Raw genomic sequence first — 21916 nt, 5'->3', positions numbered from 1 at the left:
GCACAAAGACTTTCAGAGATCGCAAAACCCAGGTAACAATATATAACCGGTGGGCGTCAGCATGTGTAATTTTAAAGTTACAGTAAATAAAAAAATTAAGCCATTTTTAATGTCATTTTAATGTCAAAAATGTCATTTTTATTCAGCTAATGGGGTCTTGTTGATAGTAAACTATTAAAAATAAACTTAATAATACACCTGAGAACCCAAACAAGTGCATGACCCCACAAATCGCAAGGATCCTTTGCAGCCTTTGTCAACTCTTGCAAACATAACAAAAAGAAAGAGGCCTTCAGAATGTGCCAGAATTCTAGTGAATATTACTCTTGTTCTGTCAGGCACGTTGGAAATAGCGAGAGACAGGGTCCTTAAAAACATCTTTCTCTCACATGGACACGAGGCACAATTATCTCTGCGTTTGCTTCAGCCAAGATCTACCAGTCACATTGAGTGGGAGTGTCAGGCTGTGGGCGGTGTGCCACCGGAAGGTCAGAAAGCCCATCTTGAAGCCAGATATCTCTATAGCTGCTGCGTGTGCTTTTCAGCACGCCTAGAACAAGAGATTCCTGACCATCTGCCTTAGCGAGGGATACATCGGTTTCCTGCTAAGGTGCCAAAATCTGTCATACCGACACAGACTCGCAGCAGCTGTTGCAGGAACTTGCCATATCTTACGTTTTAGTGTAGATTTGGCATACTATATTCTGACATGAAATGACATAAATGTAAAAGAGACGTAAATGCAAAAGAGTGCGTTTAACACCTAATCGACACAAACAATTATCTTGCGCTCTTAGAAATCTGAAAAGCGGTCTATACTGCACATTTAGTGATATGGCGGGCATTTGGTGTAGACAGGTTTGTTGATTGTGGTGGGAGTGATAGTGATAGAAGTTTTGTAGCTTTTTAACTCTCACTTGCTGTGTAGATTGGGTGTAACTGGTGCAATTCCTTTTCAAGAAGGGGCTATTATCTTCTCTGTAATTAAACAAAATGACCTCAACAAACAGCTTGTGTTCGAATGTTATGCCTGGGTAAGGTACATAGGGCCAGATTTTAACTATATAAGTGCATGGTCTAAAGCGCAGGGTGCAATTGCACTTAGGGCATGTCCAAATCAACTTTTGCTAGTTTAATGACAGGAAAAATGGTCGGCGCGCACGGCGCATGGTCTAAAAGGGTTGTCTCTATTCTGTTAATGAGTAGTGGGTGTGTTTTGGACGTAACGTGAAGTAAACCAGAGTCTCATCTCCCATTCCCTTTAAAAGCCATTGCGTTCGCGCCCTGGCGGATTGCTATTAACATGACGGAATTTGCAAGCGGAAAGACTGAACGCATCTCCAGAGAGCAAACGGATCTGCTTGTGCGCGAGGTTAAAGCGCGCAAGGAGACCATCTACGGGACAATTCCACTTTATCTTTATGTACATAATATTAATCTTTAAATTGTAATCCTTTTATTTTTAATATTTGGCAGGTTTGTGTGCTGCTGCGCATCCCTGTGTGTTTAATAAGCAGAGTGCACAAGCATTGTGGACCCGCCTATAGGCGCACATACTAACGCGCTCTTTAAATAACAAAAAAAAAAATTGCACTTTTGCCTTTAGACCAGGTTTATGTTGGTCAATGGCGCAGTCTATTTCAGTTGCCTCAAAATAGCAATGCACCAACAATGCACCTGAACACACCTCGTTTTCAAACCAGCTCGCCCATTGGCGCTTAAATAGGGGCAAATGGATTTGCTATTTATACAACGTGGCTCAGGACGTGAAAATGATAACTGCGTCAGGGTGAAACTAGCAAAAAAACACTTTATACAGCCTGTCGCTGTATTGTGCCGGTTGTATGATAGGGCGCATAAAGTTAACATACTGTATAATTATCAAAGAACTGCAAATCAGCATATTAAAATTATTTCTATAGGATCATGTGACACTGAATACTAAATACAGCAGTAATGCCTGCTGAAAATACTGCTTTGGCATTGCATGAATAAATAGTATTTTAAACTATATGAGAATAGGAAGAAATTATTTTACACAATTTCACAATGTTATTGGTTTTATTGTTTTTAGCTCAAATAAATTTAGCATCGGTGAGAAAATTCTTTCAAAACATTAAAAAAACCCTACTCACCCCAAACTTTTGAACAGTAGTGTAAGCATAAATAGATATTAGAGGTTTATGAGGTATTGTATTTATTACAAAAATAGGTGGAAAACCTAATTACACAAGTGTTGGATACAAATCTAACTTGTTTGGCCCAAATTAAGCCCCGGTTAAGATCTGCAACTTTGCAACATCCATTGTAGTGTTTCTGAATCATATTATACTTTCCCTCGGATCTCTGAAAGATGCTTCATCATTCATTGGGGACACTAAGATAACAGTTACAGCGGGAGTTAGAGGTATTATTATCTCTTGGGATTTTTCAGATGCGCATAAGCATACCTGCACACCAAGTCCATCTGTTGCAGTGTCCCATTGGACCTGACACAGGGCAGTGCTTCCGTGCTATGATTTCAAAATAAATGTTGAATTTGTAGGATCTCTTTTGATATATGGTGTGGTGCAAATTGGGTTATACCCCTTGGAAGGAGAATGCAATCATATTTTTCCTTGCTGTAGTTTAGGGACAGATTGGTAATGTTGGGAATATTACATTTGCATGTGTGCAGTCGGTAGACACTTTTATCCAAAGCTACTGACACAGCATTCACTTACTCAAAGCAGCTCAGGGATCCACTTGTTGACAATCACACGCTGTCGTGATTGGTTACAGGGTAGTTTGTGACGTCAGAAACATCAGCGTTTTCAAAGCGCGGTTATGGATGTCTTTAGTTCACTGCAGTTTTAAGGAGAAAATACTCAGCAATAGTGTTGACTTATGAATGTGCTATGCTTGTCTTAAAGCATATTATTTATTTATTTATTTATTTTATTATTTATTTCATTCATTTAAAACAAATACAACGACAGCATTTAACATAAATGAAAAGGAGCAGAAAGAAGTAAAAACGTATAATGTCTGCCCCCTATCAACACAAAATCATTTACAGTTCCAGTTCATTTGAGCTGTCTCATGCAGCCGACTCTTTTCCTAAGACATCAAAACACAAAATGACATCAATAAAGTTGATCTGCTACTCCGCAGTATTATATTTATGCAACATTGATAATTTAACATACTTCTTAAACACATAAATGGTCTTAGAAGTTTTAATTTTACAATCAATACTGTTCCACAAACTGACTCCTTTGATTGTGACACATTTTTCCTTTACAGCCGATTGGAACCTGGGTTTTGTGAAAATCTCAGTACCTTTTACCTCATATCTACTTTTCCTATTGGTGAATTTGTTTTGCAAATTGTTTGGTAAACTTTCCAGATGAGCTTTATACATAGTTTTTAGAAGGTTATACTCTACTAATTCATTAAATTTCAGAGTTTTTAGTTCTATGAATAAAGGATTAGTTGGATCTCTGTATCCACTTCCACTGATAATTCTTATCGCTCTTTTCTGTAAGAGTAAAATTGGATTAATGTATATTTTGCAGGCACTTCCCCACACTTCAGTGCAATAGGTCAGATATGGAACAATCAATGAATTATACAACAAAAACAATGCATTCTTATTTAGATAATCTTAAACTTTATGCAGCACACCTATTATTTGGGAAACCTTTACTTTAATCTTATCAATATGTGATTTCCATGTCAAATGTTCGGCTATCATAATACCTAGGAACTTAATCGCATGTGCCCTTTCAATTTCTAATCCATTAATAAAGAATGACCCTTAAACATATTTCTTTTTACTACAAAATATCATAAATTTAGTTTTGCTGATACTTAGGCACAATCTATTGGCATTGAACCACTTCATAATCTTCTGAAATTCATTCTCCACAATTTGTAGGACATCTTTTATATTTTTTCCTGAATAGAATAAAGTGGTGTCATCCGCAAACAGAATGCACCTAAGTAACTGAGACATGAATTTGAATATGCATGAATTTATGAATTTGCACATGGTTTGTCTTAAAGCATTTTAAAACCACCACATAGACATTTTAACAACATTAAAAGTTTGATTTTCACCACAGGGGGACTTTAATGCTTCTCGGACACGCATTATTCCATGTTTGGACAAAATGGACAGTTACCTGATAAGTCTGATTCTCGGCTAAATCATGAGTTGGTTCTTTTTAGTGAATTACGAACACTTATTAACTGACTAATTGTTCAAACAATCATTTGTATGGCTCTCTAACTGAACTGAAAGTCCTTGAAACATGTACTTTTGAGTTTTTTTTTTCTTTATTCTGTTTGAATTCTGTTCAAATATTGAATGATTTAGTCATTTTGATTTAGACATATAGCGCTGTTGAGCTTCGGGCATCCCAAGTTCGAATCCCGGCTTGTGGACCTTTCCCGAACCCATCCCCCTCTCTCTTCCACCTCGCTTCCTGTTCACTGAATCTATCATATCACAATAAAGGCAAAAATCACCAAACATAAAAACTTTTAATTTTTATGATTTAATACAAATTAATCATAAATAACTGTGATATTCAAATGAATTACATTTAATCAATATTGTAACCTGTAATTAAATAACAATATCTTTTTTTTGTCTAATAAAGTGCTGCACAGCAGAGGTTTACCCCTTTGTACCCTATAATTATAGGGTCCTACAGAATATGTTGTTTTTAAGGCCTGTGAGACCTAAATCAGTCTATTTACAGACTGGTTGTTCTTGTTCATGTGACAGTTCGTAGTTAAAAAAACACATTAGGAATTTTATCAGTGGTGTTTTATAAAATTGGACATTAAAGGACATTAATGCAAAATGTTACCACTTTTCATATTTGGTCTTTGTTGTTTGACATTGATTAATGAAATAATCAACATAAGTGCATTGCTTTCATTTTTATTTATTTTTTCAGTATAAATGTTAATGGAATAAAAATTGATAATAGTAAGTAATCAGAACTGCAGTCTTTAAATTCCTTATGATTCCCATCCCTAGATAGCACTTTTTTGTACTATGCTAATGGTGTTCTTTGTTGTACTGTAAAAATATGATGGTACATGATTGAATGTGTTAATCATTCAAGTTTTATGAAAATCCGATACCATCATTCTACCATAGTATTGTCATTATACCTCTTTGTGAGGGATCATCATTAAAAAGAAAGTCCCAATACACCTTGATTTCCTTTTCTCTCAAGCTTCAAAAATTCAGCAACTCCCCTGCGAGCTTCTTTCTTGTTCAGCACAAGCAAAGTCAAACAGACACTGTAAAGCCACTGTAGCCAGCCTGAAAAGCTGATTACACATTTTCAAGACAGCAATGATGATGATTACTGTACAAGCGCTCCTTAGGAGCCCGGTCCCACATGCACATATGGCAGAGGGCATGTTTCTCCACTGCCACTTCCTAGAAGCTCCTTCCAGGTGGGGTTTGACAGGACCCCTCCGATTCAGTGGCTGGGGCGTATACCGAGATGACACCAATGACTCTCCCTCTCCCTGTTCCCTGCAGGCTTGGGACAGACTCTTCATTGTGTGCCTGGTGGGATTTGACACGCACCTCTTTGAGACCCCTGGTCCCCCAGAGACAGCGGCACAGCAGATAATACATACATCTCAATTTGCTCTCTGCTAATAACACAGGCGTCCTTTTAACTCCTGAGAGACGTGTTGATAACCGCTAGGATTCATCCGAGTGTGGCCAGGCGGGGAGCATTTAAGAGCAGGGTAGGAGTACAGATGGGCTGAACTTGTTCATACAGTTTTTATCTCCATGCAAGAGTCAAGAGAGAGCCATGGCCTAGTTTTTGTGTGGATGATGTCTTGAATTATTAGGTAATTAAGTTGTATTAACAACCAGCTGATATATTCTGCACTGTGCTCTCTGATAGTTGTTACTGTAGCTAGTGTGCTTGTCGATAAGTCAGATCTCCTTCCTGTGGAGTGGAAAAATCCAACTCTCAGATCAATGAAAGGGGTCAACTTATAAATGTTTTTTTTTCTCTCCTACTTATTAAGGTTTATTGGACCAAATCAATCATTGTTAATCAAATTAATTCACCATTTTTTATTTTGTTCCTTTAAGATTCTATGTAAACTTTGAAAGTTACAGTCCCTATTCATGTACCATTTCTGTTAGGTTTGTTGACAGGTTTAACATAGTTTGTACTGTCCCATCCTTCAAAAACATCCTCTACCAAGTAGATTTACAAAGCAATCAGAGCTGAAATGCTTCAAATGGTTAAGGTCAAAGCGGAATGATCAGGTTCTGTGTGGGGTTTATTTCTTTATGACTGTTGCTTACTTGGAATTTTACTATTATTGCTGTAAGCAATTATTGTATTTCTTAGGGAAATCTATGCTATTTACATTCTTGAAGGAGGACTAGCAAGCCCAAGGTTTCATGTTAGGCAAATGCCATAATGAAAATTATGTTGTCTAAATGAAACTAATATATATATATATATCTAAAATGGCAGAAATCACCATTTGCATCTCTAATTTTGGTCCAAAAAAAAAAAAATGGTTCAAAATATGTATTTATTGTTTTTTTGTTCATTTATTTATATGTTAATTCAATTACTTTATTATTATTATTTAAATAAAACGGTTACAGTGGCATACATTTTGATTTCTTACATTTTTTTATGATTTGGTATAGGAAGTTTATAGAATTACAGAAAAAAAATAATAGGGAGCTGTTAAGTGTTTAGAATTGCTGAGAAATTGCTACAGTTCATCCAAAATGTAAAAGATTAAAAGAACATAATTTGGGTTACAAATTATGTCATGTATTATAACTAATTTTTTTTTCTTTTTTTTTTTTGTGTGTGTGACACAGAAGCCTGTCTGGAATTCAGATCCGGTTAAAACATTCCACTGTTTATTTTTGCACATATTCTCACAGCAGTGTGGGCATTTTCCCTGCAAACTAAAATGTTTTTCTTTTCTTCTTTCTTTTATTTTTTTATGTAGCAGTAAGGAGTCAGAAGGTCGCTCTGTGAGGTAGAACATTCATCTTTGCTCAGAGGGCTGGCATTTTCCCATGTAAACGCTCGTGAGTTGAAAAGGTCACAATAGTGGCTCTGAGATATGTATTCACAAAGGAATGGTAGCATGGATGCATGTCCACCAGTAATTTCCTACTTGTACTGGGACACAGACAAGAGCAGCACATGTTCATACAGTAATTTTCTACACATGGTGTCTTTAGACCCTTTGTAGTGTATAATGACCTCTCAAAGGCATTGGACTGTCTGTTAACTGTATTGGGTCTCTCATGAACAGAATAAATTGCTGAGAGGGAACCTGACGGAGTGAACCATCAGATGTTTTTTTGCACAAACAATTTGTTGATACACTCTGCACTAATAAACTGTTTTAGACAATATTAGCATCCGCAACTAACAAAAATATGTTCTAAGAACATTTAGTTATAAAGACCCTAAATATAAAGTGGGATCCATTTTTATGCTAATGTTTTGAGAGCATTATCAAAGACAAGATAACTTTGAACAAACATTTTATTAATCTTACTGGAAGACCATTTGTTCATAACTTTGCAAGAGCATTTTCCAAAATGTTAGACAAAATACAGAGAACATTCCCCATTAGCTACAGCACATACGTCTGAAAAAAAAAATGCTCTCGTGACCAACGACGTCTTGGGATTGGACCATTCAATTAAATTTGAATTGAGCATGTGTTGAGTTATCATTACATCCAGACTATCATTGGCCTTTGCCCAGTTCAGAGAAGAAATGTCAAGTGGATTCATGCGAAGACCTTATCAAAAGAGTTGAAGAGAGAAAAAAAGAAATCACAGCATAGCCTTAAGACAGTCTTCCTGAACATGGTGAATCACCCATTTATTTTCAGGACAGCCAAATTATCCAATTATAACCACATTCAAAGATTAGCCTGATATATCCCCTCACACACACCATGTTACTTAGTCACTTCAGTCTGTCAGAGTGAATTTCAATTGGGGACATTGGGGACATTGGGGACAAAATAATGCATCAGTAGGACACATTTTGGTACACCCCGGCTGTCTGTTATCATTTTACTGCTGAATATTGGGTCCATTTATCATGAAAAATTGTTAGTTTCTATTTCTGTTATCCAAATATACCTAACTGAAATGCGTCAAGTGTGTGCGTGTAAGTTTAGGACCTGTGGATTTGCGTTACACACGGAATGAGATTTGTCTTGTAAGTGCAGGTGTTCTTAACCTCATAATGCTCTACTGTGAAGATCCAAGTGCATATCGAATACAGGGATTTTACAAATTCATCAACAATTTTTAGTAAACAGGCCTTTGAATTTTTACCTTTGCTGCCCCCTCAACTGTAGTAATTTGTGCTGTTTCGAAGCAGCTAATAGCTTTAATTTGCGAAAACCTGTTACAAACATGTCAATGGAATGAGCTGAGATGTTTTGAGCTGCTTATGAGGCTTATATTCTCATAGGAATGTTTTTCAGAGATGACAGTCTATTCATCCACCCACGTCCCCGATCTCTTACCACCCACCTCAGAATCTGAGTCACCTAGCCGCACACAGTCTCCGTTTGACATGCTACAGCTCTGCAGCGTGAGATATACAAGTTTTAATGTGTGTGTCTAGGTGGCGCAGATCTCGCAGAGGCTTCTTGCAATTGGCGTAGCGACGTTAAATTCCCAAATGGGCCGCAATTGGTATTTATCTATGGATGAGGAGTCTTCTGCTTTCAGGAATTTTGGCTCTTGTCCCTGTCTCTGATGAGCTAAATGCTATTAGCGAACTAAAGTGGGTAAAATGGATGAGCAGACCAAAGAATTCACCTGGTAAGAGACAAAGAGCAGCTTTAGAAAGGCATCTGCTTCTTATTTGGCCATTTAAAAGATTGGTGTTTATAGTTTTGACATTCCATGGTCCGTAAAATCATCACTTAGTGGAACAGATTAATTTTGTGAGTTAGAGTGGAGATTATTTATATTCTCAATTCTTTACCTGGGAGGAATGAAAAAATAGTTGTTACTAATAGTGAACTACCGTATTCAACTGATCACTATTACTTATTAATTGTAAATCAGAGTTTCTTGTTAGTTAATAGTTACTAGAATGCTAATATTGCTTTACTAATTTGTTCCTGTGTTATTCATTAATAATGGAACCATATTCTGAAGTGTTACCAACAAATCCTAATGACCTCAAGCTTTTGAATGGTAGTAGTTACATATCAGGATTCATTTCTGTCAGTCCACTCCACTATATCAATCTCTATGCAATAGACATTCGTATATTGATACTTTGGAACTACTTTTGGAATTATGTTTGTTGGTGGAGGAATATATATATATATATATATATATATATATATATAAGCCCAGGACCTATATATAAAAATGAACTAACCAATATTGTCTGAAATGTAAGTCACTTGATATTAACTTTGGAGAACTGTTGTTTCAGAGTACCCAACAATCATAATCATGGTGTTGTACTGACTATCAGGATTGTTTTTATTCAGCCATAGACACAAAGTAACACAGCATGTTACCCCCTAATTAAACATTATCATTTCTCATTTCCTCCCCCCTATCAAAAGTCTAGTTTCATATACAGCCATTTGTTGTTTCTTTCAGTAGCGGTATTTGTGAAGCATGCTAATGCACCGGTGCAGATCCCTGAAGTTGCACATGTCTAACAAGTGTTCTCACTCAAAACTGCATTCAAAAGCACATGCTCACTTTGTCCTCCCAGCTAGTCATCAAACAGTGTCAGATAATGAGCTTCCACTGCAGTTCCGCTCGCCTTTCGTCATACAACTACAACCACAAAATGACTTCCTGCTAGCACTTGATCTTTACCACCCAGGGTTCAGCACCTTGGACTCTATCTCAGTATCTGTGATACTCACTTAATTGCCTTTTTTTTGACTCTTGCTCTCAGTGCTGTCCCCCCCTCCGTACCCCTCACTTCCCACCCCTCATTACCAATACCTTGCTCACAGTGAGGGGTTCTCTTCACCTCTCCCAGGCGTGACTAACTCACAGCGGGTTGCATGAGGGCAGCTCTGTACCTTAGCAATCTTAACTAGAAGCTCTCGGGCGAGAGCCGCGCTCCTCCGTGTTCTTTGATCAGTTGGGTCGTGTGCAGGAGTCGCAGCTCTGAATGACCTGAGTGCACTCGGAGGGCTGATGCGCTTTTATTTTGTGCCACAGTCAGGAAAGTGATTATGCATTTAGTTCAGGTTGTTAGTTGACCTCTTTTAAAGGTACAGTTCATCCTAAAAAGACATTTACTCACCTTCATGTCGTTCTAAACCTTTTTGAATTTTTGTTTCTGTGAAAAACAAAATGGGGAATGTTGAATGTACTGGCTGCGATTTTCAGTATAATAAAAGTGAATGGCTCCAAAATGTATGATAAAAGTTTCATTGTGCTCCATATGATTCATGTACTATATTTCAAGATGTTTGAACCAATTTGATAGCTTTGTGTGATGAAATGGGAGTTATTCACTGAAAATAGTTTCCTCCGATATACATTAAAATATATCACTTCAAGCCATGACTTAAAGGATGCAAAATTTCAGACGACACACTATTCTGAGCTATAATACTAAGAATAATATATTAATATTTTTTCAAATATTTTTCTTTATAAACTACAATTTAAAAGTTTGAGGTTGGTAAGATGTAAATTTAAATATTTTTGAAAGAATACTATTATTTTCACCAAGACTGCATTTATTTAATTAAAAATACAGTTAAAACAATAAATTGTGAAATATTTAGAATGACTATTTTCTATTTTAATATATATTTATAAATGTAATTTATTCCTGTGATGTCAAAGCTGAATTTTCAGCATAATTTCTCCAGTCATCAGTGTCACATGATCCTTCAGAAATCACTCTAATATGCTGTGTTGCTGCTCATTAAACAATTGTAATTATTATCACTGTTGAAAACAGTGCTGCTTAATATATTTTGGAAACCAAAATAAAGTTCAAAAGAACATAATTTATATATATATATATATATATATATATATATATATATATATATATATATATATATATATACACCCATTGGGATTTGAATTACTGACGACTCGTTTAGGCGGTTCAGAGTCAATTCTTTCTTTTGAGAGACAGTAACTTTTTGATCATGCACTTTCGGCTTCACAAATGTGCAGAATGTTTACATTCACATACATACACTACACATTGCATGAAAGGTAATATTTGAAAAAGCATAATAGGGGCACTTTAAAATTATCATATTAAAATATGAATAAATAAAATCTTACTGACCCCAAACGTTTTATGTTTACTAAATATCAAAAAGAGTGCCAGTAAGTCATACAGGTTTAAAATGACATGAGCTGTGAATAAATCAGGAGCTTTTCTACATTATGGTAAAGGGAAAAACTATGCAGGTCCCTGAACAAAGGTAACTTAGTGGGGGCTGTCATATATTTGGTAACTTTTTGTTCTTGAGTGCCATTTTGGCACATAAGCTTGTATGTATGTGTGTCTCGCGTTATAAGAGAACAGGCAGCCAGCAGAGGAAAAGCGATGACTGTGCTTAAATTAATGAGATTAATGTTCCAGCAACTTCCACTCTACACTTTTGGCCTTAGATCTGCTCCTCTGAGGCTAGTGAGCTCATACAACGCTCAACCCTTCTCCTTAAGCCCGTAACCCAGTCCTCAGGATTACACCCCCTTAGAGAACAGAGAGGGAGAGAGGGAGAAGAGAGGAGTCTAACGAGTGGGTTTTGCTAGTCCAGCGCTGTTTGTTTTATCAGTGCTACTGTGGCGCTGTGGGAGCGGAGCTGAATGACAGCCGGTGGCCACAGCTTTTCCTTCTGAGAGCTCGGGTGATGAATGTGTGGAGCCAATCTAGGACACTGCAACGGAAGTAGCATAAATTCACCCGTGCTATCAGAAATCGAGTGGGAAGAAAGTCACGTGTGAATGTATTGTATATGTTTGTGCATTTAACGATGAATTTTGCACACAAAAAAAACTGCATCCTTTGGGTACTTACATACTTTTCCTTTTTCTTTTCCATTTATACCCACTTTGTATCCAATTTTTCAATGCCTGATCCCAAGTGTTTAGGATGTACTGTCCCCCCTCGTGTGTGTGTGTGTGTGTGTGTGTGTCTGTGTGTGTCTGTGTGTGTGTGTCTGTCTGTCTGTGTGTGTCTGTGTTTGTGTGTGTCTGTGTTTGTATGTGTATGCCGCACGTCTAGGGAAGGGTTACAGGATTACAGCTGTCTTTTGCTTGTGGGAAGTGCTGTTGCGTTCCTTCCCATTTGTTGTTCCCACGGACCTGAGTTTTTGCAGCGGGGCATTCTGGGAGGCCACACAAGGGACTTTCTGTATATCACTGCTGTGGCAGATTGTGACAAATTGCCAGAGATATATCAACAGGTTGTGCAGGATTTGAGAGATGCCAGGAGCACAGAGCATAGAGGCTAATTGGCAGGAAAAATGCTTTTTCAAAATCCAGCCAAGGCTTGACGTTCTGGGCTGGTCAAAGCGACAAACTAATTCACAGTAATTCTCTCACTTTGCTTGCTTTTATCAGAGTCTTATGAGGGGAAGCCACAACAGTAATCATATTGGGCATGCTTATTTATTGGCTCTTAAAGTTTTTTTTTTCACAACTTTAAGATGAGTAAATAGTGACCTACCAATGACCTTCATGGTTTATAGCAGCAAAATAGGCTGTATTTTCTTAATGATGATTGCATATGTATATGAGAAAAGTATCAGTTAATTTAATATTATTATAGATATTCAAATCTGAAAATTCATGAAGGACATAAATGTGTATAACTTTTGGCCTCATCGAATAGAAACCAAAACAGTTATGAATGATTTAGCTTAGGAATTCAAACATGACTCCTCATTTAAATGATTTCACACTTTGTTAACTGATTCTTGAGATATGGGACAGGCTACACAGAACAAAGAAAGAAATATATTATTCCCCCCGAGGAATATTATTAACATCTTACTTATGCAGGACCTTTAATCTATAGTAATTTAATCTATAAGAAATATTTATTTACGGTCAGGACAGGTGGTGGGATAATGAATGATAATGTAAAATCATTATTTTTGCTAAAATATTAAATAAAATGATTTTGAATTTGTGTGTTAGGGTCTTTCTTGTGAGCATCTTGGATTAATTTCACGGAAATTGAAATGTTTTAAAAGCTAATGGCTAGTATATATGTGGCACATGTTTTTTCTTTGTTTTTTTTTCTCCATGTCTCAAGAATCAGTGAATATGTTGCATTTGTCTGTAGTCAAGTATCAGGCACTGTTCTTTTTTTAGTCAGTATATTTTTTCTTTAAACTAGGAGTTAGGAAAGTATAAAACGGGGAAAAACTACAATGAAACTTGTTTATATTATTGTGTCTGAGTGTAAAGAAGTTTTCTTAAGGACCCTTAATGTTTTTTTTCTTTTTTTTTCTGTGTCATGAGTCCCAAAGGACATCAGATTGGTAAACAGAAATGGACATTCTCTCATTAACCTTTTGGCCGCAGTTTTCCTGAATCTCCATTAGCTGGAGAGACTGGCCAAGAACTGGAAATCCCCTGAAAAAGCCTAATGGCTGCCTACATTAAGCCAAAAGCTTTAGTCTAAAGCGTTTCCCCCGAGTCCTCTAACCTGACATGAAAAACGATTATAGTCTCATTCAGAGAGATATTTCTGTTTACATTATCCATTATTAGATTTATTCATTTTTTTAATGTTAACACATTAATTTGAGATTTTACTCAATTGAATCAGTTCAATACAACATGAAAGGTGTCAAGAGGCACTAATACATGAGGATGTTCCGTAAGTCCATCCCTAAGTGTGTGGATGATTGGAAAAGTGACATGTATATGTATCCTGATCTTTAACTATTATTCCAAGAATCATAGCCCAAAGGCCCCTTCAAAAAGCCATAGAAGGTCAAGTGCAACAACAATATCCCTCACTTTCTCTGTCCTGGGAGCCCAGGTGGCTTGAATTACACAGCTGTCTGATCCGCACAGATAACATTCTTAGCATTGTATACAATTATAGACGTTAGTGACAGAAAATAAATTAAATGCCACAAAGACACCATTCACATATGTTCCTCATGTCTTGATTTGCAACAGAGAAGCACTTATTGCTGTGACGCACATATATAAAGCACAATTATGCGTGTGGTCAGAAACCCAGTGTGATATTGTCCCATGTTGCTCATGCAATTATGTGCATCACGCATTCTCTGCTTGTTAAGTCACACTCTCGAATTCATGAGGTTCGTATGGCAAAAGTAACTGAAGTGTAAATTATCAAATTGAGACAAAGTGGGTCATGACTTTCACTTGAGAAATGTAATGCAAGTTTCAACAAAGAGTATAGAACTTTGGACAGATTTCTCCAATACTTATGCTTTAGGACTCACCATTTTTTTTACTTTACGCTAGTAAACGGCAATTCTGCGGTGACTACCACATTCTACCAATTCTTCTGTGACTAATAAAGCTGCATATTAGAAAGATTTTGGAAGGATCATGTGACTCTGAAAACTGGGGTAAATTCATTATTTTTAATTGTAGTAATATTTCACAATATTACTGTTTTTACTGTACACACACACACACACACACACACACACACACACACACACACACACACACACACACACACACACACACGTTGGGTTTCCATGTTTTATGGGGACTTTTCATAGACATAATGGTTTTATACTGTACAAACTGTATATTCTATCCTCTTACACTAGACCTACCCATCACACAAAACTTTCTGCTATTTTAGGGTGTATTCACACCTGCCTAGTTTGGTTCGATTGAATCGAACTCTAGTTCGTTTACCCCCTTGGTGCGGGCCTTTTGGGCATGTGTGAATACAGCAATCGAACTCGTGTGCGGACCAACCAACCGAACCGAGACCTAGCTGAAGAGGTGGTCTCGGTACGGTTCCAAACGAACTCTGGTACCGTTCGTTTACGGTGTGAACATGAACCGACCCAATTGCAAGAAAGCACTGTGCCTTTGAGTTAACAGGCTTCCGTAGTCGGAGACGGAGTTGCGTTATGGGAAAGTGATCTGTTGTAGCCTACTACATTCCATTCCGGCGCGCTGTCTGGCCACACGATACTGTTGCGCGTCTTTCTGCGCGTCGTGTGTGCATCATTGGAATAGAATTAATGAATGAATGAGTGACAGGGCTCTCAAGTGTCATGCATTGAGCGTGACAGTCACTCATTTCGGTCTTTTGTCACGCTCTCCCGCCACACATTGTATTTCTCACGCTGAAAAACTATTTGTAATATATTTAATATGCCGCAGCGCCCAAAACTCTGGCCGCGCCGCTCTCACTGTGGAACCGGCAGGAATCAAGCGCGTCTCCTCTGGTGTTGTTAGCCAATCAGAAAATAGCACTATTGTATCTGGGTAAGATTTAACGCAACAACCAATTACACCGAGTCGACACGACACACGTGTGGTTTTGTTTACAAATTTTGGTTAACTTGTAAAAAGAGCAATGTGAAAGCGAACCGTACCAAAAAAAAAAAAAAAAAAATATTATTTGGTCCGGACCAAAGCAAGTGAACTATCGGACTTTCCTGGTGTGAATACACCCTTAGATTCTGTATGATTTACAAGCCCCTACAAGGTCAAATATTACTGGTATTGCCATCTTTGTGGGGGGACTACCAGGACGTACGTACACACACACACACACACACACACATGCACACGAACTTTAATGAAATCCCATTCTTAATCCGTAGGTTTTTATGTGGAGTTGGTCCACCCTTTGCAGCTATAATAGCTTCAACTCTTCTGGGAAGGCTTTCCACAAGGTTTAGGAGTGTGTTTATGGAAATTTTTGACCTTTGAAGCCCATTTGTGAGGTTAGGCACTAATGTTGTACACTAACTACTTGTAACGAGTAGGCCTAGCTTGCAGTCTCCACTCTAATTCATCCCAAAGATGTTCTATTGGGTTGAGGTCAGGACTCTGTGCAAGCCAGTCAAGTTCTTCCACACCAAACTCGCTCATCCATGTCTTTATGGAACTTCCTTTGTGCACTGGTGTGCAGTCATGTTGGAATAGGAAGGGGCCATCCCCAAACTGTTCCCACAAAGTTGGAAGCATCAAATTGTCCAAAATGTCTTGGTATGTTGAAGCATTAAAAGTTCCTTTCACTGGAACTAAGGGGCTAAGCCCAACCCCTGAAAAACAACCCCACACCATAACCCCCCACCCCAGACTCGTCCATTGGATTGCCAGACAGAGAAGTAGGGCTGCAACAACTAATCGATAAAATCGATTATAATCGATTATGAAAATCGTTGTCAACGAATGTCATTATCGATTAGTTGGTCTGCTTACGTCACGGGGATCGTTTACTGGTACGCACACACACGCAAGGTCTCTCTCCCTCAGGCGCTCTGCCGAGCGCGCGCGCTACACGGTTTGGAGCAGTCTCTTCTGTCTCGCATGCACGCTCTTGCTTGCGCGCTCTAGATTTCGGGAGTTTGAACTAATTCGCGGGCATCAGGGAGCCGCAATCAATATGGGGGAGACTCTCGGGACTTCCGGGATCTTGGGATGTCTGTATTTTGTCTCGAGCATCAGGTTGCGCAATCAGTTCGCTCGCAACGTAAGTGATGGATTAAAATAGCGCTACCGCAGAAATAGGTTAAATTAAAACGGTCTTTACAAAGCGAAGCACTAAATATAAAGGCAGTTAATAACAGCAGCAGTAAAAGATTGTTTTTTAGTCACTGTACTCAGTGGTTTTCAGCGAATGCTTGTGCACTAATGCATAATTTCTCCTGTCCTTTACTCAAGCCTGTTAGCTTGCTGGGTAACGTTACCTCCATTCCGTTCTCTTTTTATAGCATTTGTCTACTAAGTTTTAATTGTTTTTCAAACGCGATCTACTGCGGCTCTACGTTCACACAATTGTTTTCAGTCTTTCTATATTTATTTAATCAATTTATCCTTATATTATTCTTTTATATATTATATATAATATATATTATATTCTTTATCCTTATATTCCTTATATATAATTAATTTTAAATAAAAAATTAAATTAATTATATATTTTAGATGTTTTTAGTTTGTTTTTAGTTCAGATATTCACATCTGAACAACATGTCTGTGTAAATTTGTTTTAACAAAAATTGTGTTAAAACATAATATGTTGGATATCATTTTTTTAACAATAATCATGTTTGTCAACTTGCCATCAGCAATTATCATTAAAAACAATGCAAATATTGATATTAGTATAACTCAATGTGTGGCTTTTGCACTTTTTAAAGTACACTTTTACACATAAATACCCTGATTTACGGTTTTATTTAGTTATAATAAAAAAAAAATCTAATTTAATTTCTATCCGATTAATCGATTAATCGAAAAAATAATCGTCCGATTAATCGATTATCAAAATAATCGTTAGTTGCAGCCCTACAGAGAAGAGTGATTCGTCACTCCAGAGAACACATCTCCACTGCTCTAGCGCCCAGTGGTGGTGTGCTTTACACCACTGCATCGACGCTTTGTATTGCACTTGGTGATGTAAGGCCTGGATGCTGCTGCTTGGCCATGGAAACCCATTCCATGAAGCTCTCTACGCGCTGTTCTTGAGCTTATCTGAAGGCCACACAAAGTTTGGAATTCTGTAGCTATTGACTCTGCAGAAAGTTGACGACCTCTGTGCACTGTGCGCCTCAGCATGCGCTGACCCCGCTCTGTGATTTTACGTGGCCTACAACTTCATGGCTGACTTGCTGTTGTTCCCAATTGCTTCCACTTTGTAATAATACCACTAACATTTAACCGTGGAGTATTTAGTAGCAAGGACATTTCACGAAAGGACCTTTTGCACAGGAGGTAACCTATCAACCCATTACCAAGGCAACCCATTCTTTCACAAATGTTTGTAGAAGTAGTCTGCATGCATATGTGCTTGATTTTATACATCTGTGGCCATGGAAGTGATTGGAACACCTGAATTCAATGATTTGGAGGGGTGTTCCAATACTTATGACAATATAGTGCATTTCAAGATGTTTGTCAGGTTATTGTTCTTAAAACACTCTTGTGTGTGAAACTAATTTCTTACGCATCTAATCCCAAGCCTCTGTCGTTTATTCCAAAAAGTCATTTTAGAGCTAGTAACGGAGACTTGAGCCACTAATAGCAGACTAATGCAGTTAGAGAGAGAGATGATTCATTCTCATTAATCATCTTATTGAGACGTTCACGTGAAGGCATATGGGGCTCAATGTGATTTCTGTTAATATTATTTACAGTACAATTAAAATCTCCTCCTAAAAATAGATATTCTTCAGTACTGCATCTTTGTAAAGTGGAACTAAGTGCATCTAAAAACACCAATCTTTCCATTGCTGACGTTGGTGCATAAACAAACAAAAGCATAGGCATATTTTTCAAAAGTAGCTCTGATTTTTAAAAGTCTTCCTTTCACAATCTCATCAACTTGATAAGAGACTGGACTAAAACTCTTAGTAAATAAAATACCCACACCACCACTAAGTGTGGTATTGTGACTGAGGACAGAAATACCACACTGTGTGTCTCTTGGATAAACATAACATCTATTTTTTTTTTCTGTTTAATAACAGAACTCTTTTTTTGCTATTTCTTGCACAATTCACATTCGGTAACGCTTCCTTTTACAGTACGTTAACTTATGTGTACTTACAGTGTACTTACCTAAGGAAGTACTGGGTAATAATGCTTAATTTTGCAGTGCGTTAACTTACGTGTCCTTACAGTGTACTCACCTAAGAAAGTACTGGGTAATATAAGGTAAGTACATGGGTTAAGGTTAGGTTTAGGGGTAGGTTTAGGGTCAGTACCTAGTTATTACCCAGTTATTGTAATTACTATAATAAGTACATAGTATGTAGGCTACATCGGGAACAGGACTGTAAAAGGAAGTGTTACCTCACATTCAATGATGCAATACACACTTCAATCATGCTTAAAAATAAAAATAAAATCAGACTACGATTCATAATCAAAGATTTAAGCTTTTTCACTGCCATCATTTAAACTCATGTTAAGTTTTTGCACTATTTTCTTTAAATGGTACACCTCCTTGTTTGAAAAACAGCTTTCAGTCATAACATTCTTTGGGTTTTTTTTCCACAAACTGTCCTACATCTGAGAAGTACTCATTGACTAAAACCCCCCTCTTATTCTTAGTTGACTTAAGGAACAGTTTAATGTCATCTACATTGTAGTTGCGGCTGGAAAACTCACTTTGTGACAAAGTAACACTTGAGTCAGATAACTCACTGTCACTCTCTGAATCGATCTGATCAGTAACATCTTCAAGATCTAATTTCTTTTGTTGTCTATAATCATGAACTTTATCTGACTTCTTCCTTTTTAATGGCCTTATAAACACTGTTTGTTCTGAACCAATTTCATTAGGCCTACTGTCAACCTCCCGAACATCCCCCATAACAATTTCTGAATCTACTTTATCGCTTGACTCACCTTTGTCTTCCTCATTTTCAACATCTTTTGCACTTTCGATTCACTAATCATCGACATCACTAATAAACGGCGGGACATTCGAGAGGATGACTCTTTTAGACGGTAATGAAAGTGGCAAAACGGGAGTGATAACAACGTCGAGAATAATTCCCCTCTGAACTACTTAATTTGTCTTTTCTATTGTATTAAAAAAAAACAATAGCACTGTTCATCCTAGAGGCAGACATTATATTTTCATGTCCCACAATTTCCCCCACAGCCAAACTACAACTCTCCAAACTCACTGTAGATGCCACTTTTACTCCGTGACGACGCGTGAGTGAACTCAAACCCTGCTCACCTGGAACCACCACGATCCTCACACACCCAAACCACCCACCCCCCTACACAAAAAAAAGTGCCTACCAAAAAACGAAATGATTCTAAACCATACACAAAAAAGGGAAAAAAGATCGAGGAAAAGAAAAACAAAGCACGAGTCACTATCAAGCTCACACTCACAAACGCTCCATTCACTCCCAGCATGCACTCTGAAAGAGAGAGAGAGAGATTAAGCGTGTGTGAATTACCTCAGTCTGTGCGTCTCTCAACAGTGTTCAGTTTGTGTTGTTTATCTGCACCTCGCTTGTGAGAAACTTCATGTACCTTTTAAGTTGCTAAACTATTTTAGTGATAAAATCGTCAGAACAGTGCTTACAACACGTGAGTGTGTGTTCATACTATATGTGTGTGCATTGGAGTGGGAGAGAGCACGAGAAAGAGATATGTGCTTTTCCATAGTAACTAATAAATCCATGATACAAAATAATTTTGTGGCATAAAACATTGAAATAATTAAGTTTTTATCCTATTATTTACCATATTTATTTGCTGTAGGCTGTAAAGACCTTTGAAATAACTGAAATCATTTGGCGAAGTGATATGGAACTGTAATGCGGTCAAGACCTGCCTGGAACTACTTTAGCCGTGCGTTTCCCTGCAAATAATTGCACACTTTAGAACGTCCGTCAACCAATCAGAATCAAACATTCAACAGCCCCGTAGTATAACCCCCAACACTGAAAAACGTTTTAAATAAATCTTAACCACTGATTCTTAATTTCATCCATTTTTGGAAGGCCAAAACATGGGTCTTGCTTTTGTATTGAAACACCGTGTCTCCATGACATGGTGACACTTGCTGAAGCCTCATCTTCTTTGCGTATGCCTCTGGCAGGTATTATGCCAACATTTCAAACTGTAATGCAGGTCTGCAGCACATCCCTTTTGTGAAAGACTATGAATTTTGTAACTTTGCAGATCTTATACATGCACAAACAGATACATTACACACTAAAGGAAAGGAAAAAAGGAAAATTTAAACAAATAAAAATCTTACCAGGTGGAATAATGCAAAGTGGCAAGCGATAAAAGCTGTCTCTTTTATTTAAATTAGAATTTTTATTAAAATCAGCCACTTTCAATATCTATTTCAGCAACAATGCGCTATGGGATCAGTTGCTCCACACAACTTATAATATCATTGGTCCAAAATTGTGCTCTGTATAACTGTACATTAAATATCAGATATGCAGTAGCAGCTTCAGATTCAGAATGGAAAAACAAATTGCTTGTCGCCGGAAACTGGTGTCTGGTAGGACGTGGTATATATGATGTGGCTGTATATATAAACTGTGTCCATTTACAGTGTTCAAATGTGCTGCCAGGCAGTACAGCAATTTTAAACGTCACTTATTAATAGCCATCATTCACTTTTCACAGCTTGAAAACGAATACAGAAACACCATCAAAGCACAGCCAGGGCCTGAGGTGTCAGTACAATTTGTTGATGTATTTACACACATGTAACTAACTTTTATGAGAATTATAGGACGTCAAAATATTGTGGTAGACCTCCTAATCTTTACTGAAATGAAGTCTTACTTGATGTGTTTCAGGATGAGGCATGGGTCCTTTGAAGACAGCAGCGTGGAAACGTGCCCAGGTGAATTGGCAGTCCCGCCGAGAAGTGAAAATAGATGTCCATTCACACAGAGACGGCTTTCGGGTCCCGGCCAATTCTGCCAGGCTGCCAACAGGGTGGCGTGACTGAGAGGGAAATGAATTGTGGGTAGAGAGGGTTCCTCTTGACGTTCAAGACAACACCACTGTTAAGGAAGGTAACTTGCCTCTGGGCATGCGTCTTAACCAGACAAACATAAGCTATAGACCTGTAAATGACCATTCTGTGGGAGTTCTCTTTGAAACATTACCCAGGGCTCTTTGATTTAGACTCGACTGTTGAAATTAAGACAGTTTCGATAGTTTCATTGCAAC

General features: G+C 37.7%; 1 protein-coding gene across 1 annotated transcript in view; it reads right to left on the bottom strand.

Annotated features, from left to right (window-relative positions):
• The window catches only part of polr3g (polymerase (RNA) III (DNA directed) polypeptide G), an 83100-nt gene extending 61461 nt beyond the window's left edge, over window positions 1-21639 (bottom strand). The window contains exon 1 of the mRNA XM_077231606.1: window positions 21524-21639. The gene's annotated coding sequence lies outside the window, so the exon portion shown is untranslated. The remainder of the gene's footprint in view (window positions 1-21523) is intronic.
• Between the last annotated feature and the right edge of the window lie 277 nt (window positions 21640-21916).

Source organism: Siphateles boraxobius, unplaced genomic scaffold (assembly GCF_051911475.1).
Source record: "Siphateles boraxobius isolate OS27281-9 unplaced genomic scaffold, OSU_SipBor_1 16, whole genome shotgun sequence".
Lineage (NCBI taxonomy): Eukaryota > Metazoa > Chordata > Actinopteri > Cypriniformes > Leuciscidae > Siphateles > Siphateles boraxobius.
This window is presented reverse-complemented; position numbering and strand designations above follow the sequence as displayed.